A 12,355-nucleotide genomic window follows, 5' to 3' on the forward strand; every position below is an offset into this window, starting at 1 on the left:
CCATCCCCAGCTGCTGGGCTGCCACAGTGGGTGAGAGAGCACATCCATTGCATTAGAAAGGTGAGATTACTGATATTAAAATATGAGTTGTGTGCTTCTATTTGTAGAACAAAAACCATTAACTATTAAGGTTTTTTTTAATATAGTACTTTTATCCAGAGTGCTTTACAGTAGTTAACTAATGGTACAACCAACATTTGGAAAGATAATTAAGTGGTCCGCCAAGACCCTCAGCAATTTTCAAGTGGCCTGTGGAAAAAAAAAGTTTAGAACTACTGATTTAGATAATGGCATAGAGAGTACACTTAAGGAGTTTCAGATACCACCAAGATGGGAGGGGTTGCAAGTGCTTTGGAGGATAGGATTAAAATTCAAAAGGATCTGGACAAACTGGAGAAATGGTCTCAAGTAAACAGAATGAAATTCAATAAGGACAAATGCAAAATACTTCATTTAGGAAGGAACAATCAGTCGCACACATACAAAATGGGAAATGACTGCCTAGAAACGAGTACTGTAGAAAGGGATCTGGAAGTCAGAGTGGATCACAAGCTAAATATGAGTCAACAGTGTAACACTGCTGCAAAAAAGTGCAGTTTTATCAGCAGAGTGTTGTAAGCAAAACATGAGAAGTAATTCTTCCAGTCTGTTCTGCGCTGATAAGGCCTCAGCTGGAGTATTGCGTTCAGTTCTTGGTGCCAAATTTCAGTAGAGATGTGGACAAATTGGAAAAAGTCTAGAGAAGAGCAACAAGAATGATTAACTGTCTAGAAAACATGTCCTATGAGGAAAGATTGAAAAAAGTGGGTTTGTTTAGTCTGGAGAAGAGAGGACTGAGAGGGGACATAACAGTTTACAAGTACATAAAAAGTTGTTATAAGGAGGAGAGTGAACAATTGTTCTTGTTAACCTCTTAGCATAGGACAAGAAGCAATTGGATTAAATTGCTGTAAGGGAGGTTTAGGTTGGACATTGTCATTAGGAAAAACTTCCTGTCAGGGTGGTTAAGCATTGGAACAAATTGCCTAAGGAGGTTGTGGAATCTCTATCATTGGAGATTTTTAGGAACAGGTTCGACAAACACCTGTCAGGGATGGTCTAGTTAATATGTAGTTCTGCCTTCAGTGCAGGGGACTGGACTAGATGACCTACTGAGGTCCCTTCCAGTCCTACACTTTATGATTTGGGGGTGGGGAAGATTGGGGAGCATTGTGATTGTCTCCAGGTATAGAAAATGTTCTAAATTACAATTTTAGATACTGTTTTTGTTTTAAAAGAATAAGTGTAGTTGTGTATATGATGATACTATCTAATAAGTGGTGTCTTAACTGGAAGGACTTCTCAATGTAGGGGACTGTAGCAAGGTCGAGACACAGCACCTCCTGATGGTCATCTTGGGAATTTGCTCTTTTGCAGCCTCAGAGCACCCTCTTCTGGCCAGTAGCTCACCTGCCTCAGGCCCTGTGTCCCTTCTAGACCCCAGTGCCCTTTACCTCAGGGTTCTGCCCCAGTAGCACCCCCACACTCTGGATCTCCCCTCCCAGGAGAACCCCCAACCCTCTAAACCCACCTTGCCTCAGTGGCTACTGCCAGTCATCAACCAGCCCCCTCTCCCTAGGACAGACTGCAGTCTGTAATGGCCACTCATCATTAGCAAGGGGGTAGGACCAGCTGCCTCTGCCTATTTCCTGGCTGCACCTCTGTAGCCCCAGTACCTTTGTAGGCCTTCACCAAGGCCTGCAGCCACAGGGTTTGCCAGGCTGGAGCTCCTCTTGCCCTTTCCCAACACTGCCCTACTTCTGGAACCTTCCTCTCAGGCAGCTAGCCCTTCCCACTCCAGAGCTAGAGTGAGACTTCTTCCAGCTCCTGGCCCCCAGCCCAATTATCAGGGCCAGCTGGGCCCTGATTGGGCGTGGCCCCAGCTGTGGCTGCTTCCCCAGTCAGCCTAGCTTGGCTGCTTTTAACCCCTGTTATCCAGGAGCAGGGCAGCTGCCCCACTACAGGGATGTAGCCACGGTTCCTTTGTGCTCTGCTTAGTCCCAGCTGATTGATCAATCCCTTTTCACCAGAGACTGCTCTAATTTATGCCCAGCTGTCTTCAAGTTACTCTAATTTACCCTGCGGACCAGACTTATCTCTGACTGGCCCCAAATTCTGACTATGAAGATGCCAAAAGTCATATTTGCTCCTCCCCTTCTCACAAGCTGTTCTGAGTATAGCTCAGAATCCTATTATTATTTGTTCTACAGTAGTGCCTAGAGAGCTCAACAAATATCAGGGCCCCATCATGGTAGGCACTGTACATGCACATAGTAAGAGTCAGTTCTTACCGTGAACAGCTTATTATTATCCCCGATTTTTAGATGGGGAATTTAGCCACAGAGACATTAAGTGACTTGCAGCGGGGGTAGGCAGAAAATCTCGCAGAGCCAGAAACTGTATCCAGATCTTCTGATTCTGAGTCCAGTGCCTTAAGTGCAAGACCAAACTACTGCAGCTTTAGATGAGCACAAGACCACAGCTTCACATTCAGCTTCTTCAGCTGCAAATTGTTTCTTCAGTACCAGTTCTTGCCTTTTGTCCTGTATTACTTGACAAACATCTAGAAAAAAATAAAATCCTTTGTAAGATACCTTGCATTTTTAAGTGACTCTCAGCCATAGGCACCGACTCCGTGGGTGCTCTGGGGCTTAAGCACTCATGGGAGAAAAAATAGTGGGTGCTCAGCACCCAGGAGTCAGAGCTTGCGTGGGGAATGTGATGAGTTCTGTGCTGCTAACAACTTCTGCCCTCGGGGCAGGGAGTTTGTTTATAAACGGAGGCAGGGTGATTAAGATAACAAAAGGCTTCTCATTAAATTAAATTTAAAACTGTTAGATGATCCTGAAAGCATTCCCAGGCATTCCCGTTAAAAGATAGGAAGCAAAGAGTAGGCCCATTTTCAGAATAGAGAGAAGTAAACAGAGGTGTCCCGAGGCTTGTACTGGTCTGGGATCAGTGCTGTTCAACATATTCATAAATGATCTGCAAACTGGGGTAAACAGTGAGGTGGCAGAGTCTGCAGATGATACAAAATTATTCAAGATAGTTAAGTCCAAAACAGATTGCAAAGAGTTACAAAGGGATCTCACAAAACCAGGTGACTTAGCAACCAAATGGCAGATGAAATTCAATGTTAAATGCAAAGTAATGCACATGGCAAAATATCATCCCAACTATACATACAAAATGATGGTGCCAAGTATCAGAGGGGTAGCCGTGTTAGTCTGGATCTGTAAAAAGTGACGAAGAGTCCTGTGGCACCTTTTAGACTAACAGACATATTAGAGCATAAGCTTTCGTGGGTGAATACGTCTGACGTGTTGCATCTGACGAAGTGGGTATTCACCCATGAAAGCTTATGCTCCAATATGTCTGTTAGTCTATAAGGTGCCACAGGACTCTGTCGCTTTTTTAAATGATGGTGCCTAAATCAAGAAAGAGATCTTGGAGTCATTTGCCGTACTCTGGAAGCACTATGTTTCCAGAGCACTGCAAATTCATACGAATCCTTCTAATTGTGCCTCTATCATCCTGAACTGTGGAATGCTCATTCTCCTGTTTCAGAAGACTTAAAAATTATCTCCAGTCATCAATGGGACAGACACAACTGAATAATATAGCTGTCCTTAATGTGCATCAAAACAATACCAGGGAACCTAGATGTAAATAAGATTGATGACAATTTCATCCAGAAAGCTACAGTGAGACATAATGTCTTTAAACTGGGACGTTAGTGAAGACAGCTTGTAGGTGACTGCAATGATCTTAATATACTGTAATTCATGATAACGTAATTATGTAGTTCATAACTACTGAATCATTGTTAAAATAGTAAAGATACCAACGATAGACACATTCAATAACTAGAATATGAAAGAAATGTATAAATATGCTGAAAATAGCCTCCCCCCAAAACTGGCAGGGTGCCTTCCCTCCAGACACATATACCTCTGCAAAAGCACCCACTGGCAAAACCAAAAGTCAGGGCTTATGCTCTCAGCGCTCTCCTTATTGCTTTTATAGGCAGGCAAGGTAGCAGGCATGGAGGCACCGCTAATTAAGGATGCCCGACACTTTCCATTATAAGACCCTGTTTACAGTTGTTTGTAACTTCACCAAACTTTAACCATTTGGGCTGATTTCGATTCTGGGTGTCTGCTTCTGGCTGAGGTTTGTGAGGGTTTTTTTTATTTCAGCCAAAATAGTCCGGTGATTTCAAAAAACAAGGTTTGGGGAAAATATTTTGTATTGCCCACATTCAAGGTCAGGTGACCTTTCTTTGAGAAGCTCTAATGCTCCCATTGTTTGGAGCTCAGATTTGAAATCTGGCCACCTACTATTTAAATAATTATTTTATCAATAGGTGCCCAGGGCAGATGTGTTAATTTCTCTAATCAACATTGGTCTCTACTGTATAACAAGCCATAGTTATTTCTTCAAAATGACCACCCTGTGGAAATTCTGCAGGAACCCTGGACTATGAGTGGATCAATGCATTTTCTCCTACCAGCATTTTTGGCTCTCTTCCTAATTCTCTGAGATTGTACCTCTGTTTTGGACAAAATCTGAATAGCTGTTGAGAGTTTGATAAACGGTTCTCATATGCCTGGCTGCCACACATACTTCTGCTTCCTTGAAATTCCACCTCTTCCACATATTTAATGGAATTCACCCTGCATGGCATGAAACCCTTACAAAACAGGTGGAATTTTATGGCTGCAGGATTGTTTGCCAGCTGCTTCTGCCAATTATTTAGCTCCCCTTCCCACACCCACTCCTTTTCTCCACAATGCTCTCTCACTTTTGGTGTGTCTTAGAGGCATCCCGAAAGGAATAAGGCCAACAACACAACTGGATTGATTAGACACATGTATTTTAGTTTTGTGGTAAGAATACCCAACATCTATGATTTTGAGAAGTCAGAGGACTTAGATTGCTGCTGCTTGTGCAGGTACAACACACAATCATCATGTAATCCCAAATACTTATGGCTTACTTATTAAACTATGCTTCCAATCCTGAGTGTTAGACTGGAAGTGTATTTTCAAGAGACAAATGGCTGGATGTGTGACATTAAGATTGTTAACTTGCCAAAGGGAAATTGAATCAAAAGGTAGTTTCGTCTTAAGAATACTGCTGGGCTGACTGCTGATGCTGCTTTCCGAGTGCCTCTTAGGCCTTGGCTACACTGGAGAGTTGCAGCGCTGGTGGTGGCTTTTCAGCGCTGCAACTCACTCACCGTCCACACTTGCAAGGCACATACAGCGCTGTATCTCCCTGGCTACAGCGCTGGCTGTACTCCACCTCGGCCTGGGGAATAACGACTGCAGCACTGGTGATGCAGTGCTGCTCCGCCAGCGTGGCCACCAAAAGTGCTGTTATTGGCCTCCAAAGGTATTAGGAGGTATCCCAGAATGCCTGTTCAGCCACTCTGCTCATCAGTTCGAACTCTACTGCCCTGGCCTCAGGTGACCCGCCCTTTAAATGCCCTGGGAATTTTAAAAATCCCCTTCCTGTTTGCTCAGACAGGTGTGGAGTGCAATCAGTGAATCTTTCCAGGTGACCATGCCTCCACGTGCCAAACGAGCCCCAGCATGGAGCAATGGCGAGTTGCTGGACCTCATCAGTGTTTGGGGGGAGGAAGCTGTGCAGTCCCAGCTGCACTCCAGCCGTAGGAATTACGATACCTATAGGCAGATATCAACGGCCATGCTGGAAAGGGGCCATGACCGGGATGCGCTGCAGTGCAGGGTTAAAGTGAAGGAGCTGCGGAGTGCCTATTGCAAAGCCCGCGAGGGAAACCGCCGCTCCGGCACTGCCCCCACTACCTGCCGTTTTTACAAAGAGCTGGACACGATACTTGGGGGTGATCCCACCGCCAATCCGAGGACCACGATGGACACCAGAACGGGGGGGAGGGGAGAAGGGGGGGGAAGAGGAAACCGAGAGTGAGGGTACTGGGGTGGGGGGAGACACCCCGAAGTCCCTGGAGGCATGCAGCCAGGAGCTCTTCTCAAGCCGGTACTTGGTGGAGGACAAATAGAGGAGCGGGTTCCCGGTAAGCGGCTTTTATTTTCAGGATGGAAATTTTTCAGGAGAGGAGGGAGGGTTAGGGCTGCATGCATGCATGCCTAGATGCGGAACAGCGCATTGATGTGGTCTATCACGTCGCGGTAATCGGCCTTGGTAATCTCTTCAAAAGTTTCAGCCAGAGCGTGGGCAATGCGCTTGCGCAAGTTTATTGGGAGAGCCACTGTGGTCCTTGTCCCAGTCAGGCTAACGCGTCCGCGCCACTGTGCCGCGAGGGGTGGGGGGACCATTGCAAGACACAGGCAAGCTGCGTATGGGTCAGGCCGGAATCCGCATTGCTGTAGAAGACCCTCCCACTCTTCCCAGGTGACCCACAGCAGCGAGATATCTTCCAGGATCAACTCCTGTGGAAAATGTTGGGAGAGTGTTCAGTGTAGGTGCCCCCTGCAGCTATTTGCTTTCCCCAACACACAGAAACCCCGAGGACAGTACAGCCCTGAAGCAATCAGTCCCCCTTACTCACCATTTCGGGGCTTCTGTGGGTTATGTGCGCTCTCTTTGGTATGGGAAAATTATGCTATTGTGAAGACTATAAACTCCTTCACTGTGTGGGAATAACTGTCTGATATAAACAATGCTGCCTCTGTTAAGTGTTGCCTTTTTTGCCTTTCCACAAGCAACCTTGAGATCTCGGCTGCCCGTGTTATCAACAGCCCAAAGCCTCCAAAACCTCTGGAAGAAGCCGCGAAAAAGCAAAGAAGACATACTGCAAGCAGTTACGGATCACTCTGTCACAGAGAATCAAAAAGTGCAGGACTGGAGGGAAAGGGAAAGCAGGATCTGCCAGAAAAATGCAGCGGCCAGGAAGAAAAGCACGAAGCGGCTGCTAAGCATCCTGGAGCGCCAAGCGGACTCTATCCAGGCGCTCGTAGCCATGCAGGCAGAGCACTACCGCGCTGGCCACACCCCGTCCCAAAGCTCTTTCCCTTGTGCCCCAATGTCAGCTCAAAACCCCCTTCCCCAGCATCCAGGTTCTTACCACCACCAGCTGCCTCCAACACCTGTACGTTCACCAACCAGCCCTGAGAACTACGACCCTTACCCTCTGCACTCAGCCCCCATCACCATGCAGTATTTTCATCCTGAAGTGCAGCAGTCATTGCACAGCACCTCCAGACTGGACATATTCAAACCTGTGACTGTACAGTTCACCACCCCACCCCCCTGCCATTTTAGGTTCCCAAAATGTTGTGTGTCTGTCAATAAAGTAATTTTCTTTTCAATAAATGAATTCTTGGCTTTGAAAACAGTCTTTATTATTGCAGAAATTGAAAGATACCTTAGCCCAGGAAAGAAACAGGTACTGCAAATCAGCTTAGGAAACACAGATTCCTACTAACGGTGTAACCACTGCACTTCACTCCCATGCAAGGCACCAAACATTACTGTTGGTTTTCAGCCTCAAATTCCTTCCTCAAGGCATCCCTAATCCTTGTGGCCCTGTGCTGGGCCTCTCTAGTAGCCCTGCTCTCTGGCTGTGCAAATTCAGCCTCCAGGCGTTGAACCTCAGAGGTCCATGCGTGACTGAATCTTTCACCTTTCCCTTCACAAATATTATGGAGGGTACAGCACGCGGATATAATCGCAGGGATGCTGCTTTCCCCCAAGTCTAGCTTCCCATACAGAGATCGCCAGCGCCCCTTTAAACGGCCAAAAGCACACTCCACAGTCATTCAGCACCGGCTCAGCCTGTAGTTGAACCGGTCCTTGCTCCTGTCAAGCTTCCCTGTATATTGTTTCATGAGCCAAGGCATTAATGGGTAAGCGGGGTCTCCAAGGATCACAATGGGCATTTCGACGTCCCCTACTGTGATCTTCCGGTCTGGGAAAAAAGTCCCGGCCTGCAGCTTCCTGAACAGGCCAGTGTTCCGAAAGATGCGTGCATCATACACCTTTCCAGGCCAGCTGTGTTAATGTCAATGAAACGCCCATGGTGATTCACAAGCACCTTGAGAACCATAGAGAAATACTCCTTCCGATTAACGTACTCGGATGCTAGGTGGGGTGGTGCCAGAATAGGAATATGCGTCCCATCTATCGCCCCTCCACAGTTAGGGAAACCCATTTCTGCAAAGCCATCCACAATGTCCTGCACATTCCCCAGAGTCACGGTTCTTCTTAGCAGGATGTGATTAATGGCCCTACAAACTTGCATCAACACGATTCCAACGGTCAACTTTCCCACTCCAAACTGGTTCCCGACCGATCGGTAGCTGTCTGGAGTTGCCAGCTTCCAGACTGCAATAGCCACCTGCTTCTCCACCGGCAGGGCAGCTCTCAATCTCGTGTCCTTGCGCCACAGGGTGGGGGCGAGCTCCTCACGCAGTCCCATGAAAGTGGCTTTTCTCATCCGAAAGTTCTGCAGCCACTGCTCGTCATCCCAGACTTGCATGACGATGTGATCCCACCACTCAGTTCTTGTTTCCCGAGCTCAAAAGCGGCGTTCCACGGTGCTGAGCATTTCCATGAATGCCAGAAGCAATTTAGTGTCATACATGTCAGGCGACTCGCTATCATTGTCGGACTCCTCATCACTTTGGATCTTAAGGAATAGCTCAACTGCCAAACGTGATGTGCTGGCGAGACTCGTCAGCATACTCCTCAGCAGTTCAGGCTCCATTTCCCACAGAAATCGCACTGCACAGAAACCGTTGAGAGAGTCAAGATGGCGCCAAACGTGGACGGAAAAACAGGGATTGCTGGGATGTGAAGCGATGCATCACGGGGCATTGGGACAGGAAGCAGAATGACCCGCACCCTCCACCTCCTTCCCACAACCCACGGCGCCAAAATGGGACGAGGTGCTCTGTGGGATAGCTGCCCATAATGCACCACTCCCAACACCGCTGCAAATGCTGCAAATGTGGCCACACTGCAGCGCTGGTAGCTGTCAGTGTGGCCACACTCCAGTGCTTTCCCTACACAGCTATACAAAGATAACTGTAACTCCCAGCGCTGCACACCTGCAAGTGTAGCCAAACCCTTAGTTCTTCCAAAGCCGGAGCCCAAATTCACAGACTGCTGAAGAGCTTCATAATCCTAGCTAAGCTTGCTAAATCCCTCTGATGTTTCCAGCAAATGCTTAGATTTTATCATTAATGTAAGAAAAATTCACATCTCCTCTGGACTCAGTCCACCTTATCTTAACAGTAGGCGGTAATTGTAAGAGTCTAGCTGACAAGTAAAAAGAACCTTATTCCTTTCATTGGTATTGAGTCACTTTCCCTGTATCAACTGAAATCAGACAGAAATATAACGAAGCTCTTTTAGAAGAGTAGCAAATTGATAAAAGTAAAAATGACTCCTCTATTTTTCCAAAAAAAAGGTGAAATATAACGAAGTGACAACCAACCACCTGTTCAAAGATTTTCTTCACAAGACTTGAATTGAAGGAAGCTGTTGTGTGGGACATAATTCTCCTTAAGACACTGTCTCTGGTTGAGCACTTCAGTCTGAATGCAACATCCTGCAACAACATATATTAGTTGGAAGTTCCTGAGTACCCTTAACTCTTTCCCTCAGTGTGTATTCACTACGACCGTTTTTCCATTACATGATCATGTACTACTATTACTGCAGAGCTATTTTCTCATTACATCCATACCTTGGACAGAGAATGCAGCAGAGTTGTACAGTGAATTAGTGTGAGGTCCAAAGCATTCACTGCTGAAGTTTTGTGGTGTGTAGTAAATGAGGCAGGAATCTGCTGGAAGAGAAAAACTGCTCTTGTGCTTCAGTCACTAGAATGGCATTTCTGAGACCTGGATTATTTCATTGGCCCCTGTCAAAGACTTCCTGTGTGATTTTGGGCAAGTCACTTATCTTATCTTCCTGATCTCACAGCGATGTTGTAAGGAAAAAACTATTGATTAAATGTTTGTGAAGGGCTCATATATCAAAGTGATGAACACCACAGCAAAGTTTATAAAGAAAATAACTTTATTGTGCGGGGTTAGGATGGTGTGCAGTTAATAAAGCACGAGACCACATAAAGTAGATAGAGAAATAAAGAAATATTGAAAAGCTGGTTTGTAAGTGCCCGAAGCAGAGCCAAAGCAGCACAACCATATTGCAATATGTGGAGAGTGATAAATGGAAGTGCGATTCCTGCTGTAAAATAATTCCTGCAACTTCAAAGCTCATTCAAGTCCAAGTATTAAAGTCTGTATCATGATGCAGACACCAAAGGCCCAAAGGGGAAAGAGTTAAGGTTCCATAGGGTGCCTTAACATTCATTTTCTGACTTCCACCTTCTTGACCACTGTGACATTTTGGAGTCCATCCTGACTAGGAAGGAATTCTGGCACTGCCTGCCCTGTAACCTTTGGGTGCCTTGGTGCTGGGAGACTTTAGTTCAGGTCCCTGACACCAGTAGTCAGCCCACAAGTGTAAAGTTTCATGCTGGCTCTCACCAGCCTGATTCCTTTCTGGAGGGTGACACCAACAGCCCTTTCAGTCCAGAGTCTCCCCAAATAAATCCTCCCCAGACACTCGGGCTGTTCCCCTCTGGTTCCTCACTCCCAAAGACATGAAACCAGCCCCCCAGATACCAGCTTACTTTAGCTTATACACGCCACATGGTTTTCACACTTAGGATGAAAATAAACAAACAGTTTATTTAATAGAAAACCCACGGACGCAAAGATTAAATAGCAAGGGAAAGCAAACAACAAGTTACACTGAAAATAAACAAAGATGCAACCTCAGGCTTCACATTCCTGGACAGCCTCCTGCCGTGAGACTGTCCCCCAAATCATAGACGCCGACTCCGTGGGTGATCCAGGGTTGGAGCCCCCATGGAGAATAAATGGTGGGTGCTGAGCACCCATCAGCAGCCCCCCATAAGCTCCCCCCAATGCCTCCTGCCCGCTGACAGGCACTGTGGATCAGCACTTCCATACCTCCCCGCGAACAACTGTTTCACAGAGTGCAGGAGGCTGGGATGGGGAGGAGTGAGGACATGGCATGCTCGGGGAGGGGGCGGAACTGGGCAGGAAGAGGTGGGGTGGGGCACAGGTGGGAAGAGGCGGGGCAGGGTCTTGCGGGAAGGGGTGTAATGGGAGAAGGGCCTGAAACAGAGCCGGGGGTCAAGCACCCCCCAGCACTTTGGAAAGTTGGCGCCTGTGCCCCAAATTCTGGTCCCAACCCTGCTTCTAAAGGGCTTTTTCCTCTTCCTCCTAATGGTGGCTCATGGCTATTCAGTGTGGGGAAACTCCTTTCTGGTTTGGTATCTGGGATGTTCCTTTCAGTTTTGAGTTGTCTCAGTCTTTCCATTAACTCTAATGGGCCACCAATGTCCTTTCCTGGGTGGGACTATAGCTAGTTCCTTGAAGCCAGTTTTGTGTAAACAACTGGGTTGGGAGACGCCCCCCCCCGCCCAAACTGCTTGCTCACTGCCCTCCTATGAGGTGGAGCTGAAGTTGCACCACAGTTTAAGAGCACAGTTTCTCTCTCTCTCTCTCTAAATATATAAATACATAGGTTCATAACAACAGTCTGTATACATATTTCATAATGACCATCAAGTTCAGAACATTACAAGCTTTCATAAAAGGCCTCACTAGACATATTTTAATAGTACAACAACATAGTATGCAATCAGTTGATTTAGCAGCTTTATTCTGTGGGCTTAAACCTTCTGTTCTCCCCTTCCCATGACAGAACCTTTGGTGAGGGACATGCGGATTTTTTAAATGTTGATCTAAGGCACATTTACTACCAGCCTCTGTCTAGTGACACGTGTTTCTCTTAAAGCGATTGTGCCTCCCTTTCACCCCTCTCAAAGCAGAACTGTTGTTTCAATACAATAAGTGAAGCAAACAGTAAAGAAGATAGTTCTTAAAAGGCTTCACTGATCTATTACAGTGGCATAGAAACCACTACAAATGAAGGATATAGTCTCTTTATATTCAACAAAAATAACCAGTCACAAATAAACTATTACCCAGGTTACTGAGGTTTTTTGGGACAGTGCCAGGAGGCTGCACTATAGAGGTCTGCGTGGCAACGTGATGATTGTTGGTTATCACAGTGGTAGCTATAGTACAGCCCCATAATCTCATCAGAGCAGCGCACTATAAGCTGCTACAGCTGGAAAATCTAAAGGGGCATGTGGTGTTTCCTGTCATTTAACTCTTTAAACATGAAGCGGCCAAACCAAAATGCTGAGTTTGCCACCATCGTTTTGTGAAACTGGTTGCATGCTGGTAATATCCTGAAACCT

The 12,355-nt window shown here is 46.5% G+C and overlaps 1 long non-coding RNA gene across 1 annotated transcript in view; it reads right to left on the minus strand.

Annotated features, from left to right (window-relative positions):
• Positions 1 to 611: 611 nt before the first annotated feature.
• The window catches only part of LOC123346797, a 31,132-nt gene continuing 19,388 nt past the window's right edge, over positions 612 to 12,355 (minus strand). Inside the window, exons 2-3 of the long non-coding RNA XR_006573019.1 lie at positions 2,331 to 2,602; positions 612 to 736 (exon numbers count right to left, since the gene is read on the minus strand). This is a non-coding gene — a long non-coding RNA (uncharacterized LOC123346797). The remainder of the gene's footprint in view (positions 737 to 2,330; positions 2,603 to 12,355) is intronic.

Source organism: Mauremys mutica, chromosome 1 (assembly GCF_020497125.1).
Source record: "Mauremys mutica isolate MM-2020 ecotype Southern chromosome 1, ASM2049712v1, whole genome shotgun sequence".
Taxonomy (NCBI): Eukaryota; Metazoa; Chordata; order Testudines; family Geoemydidae; genus Mauremys; species Mauremys mutica.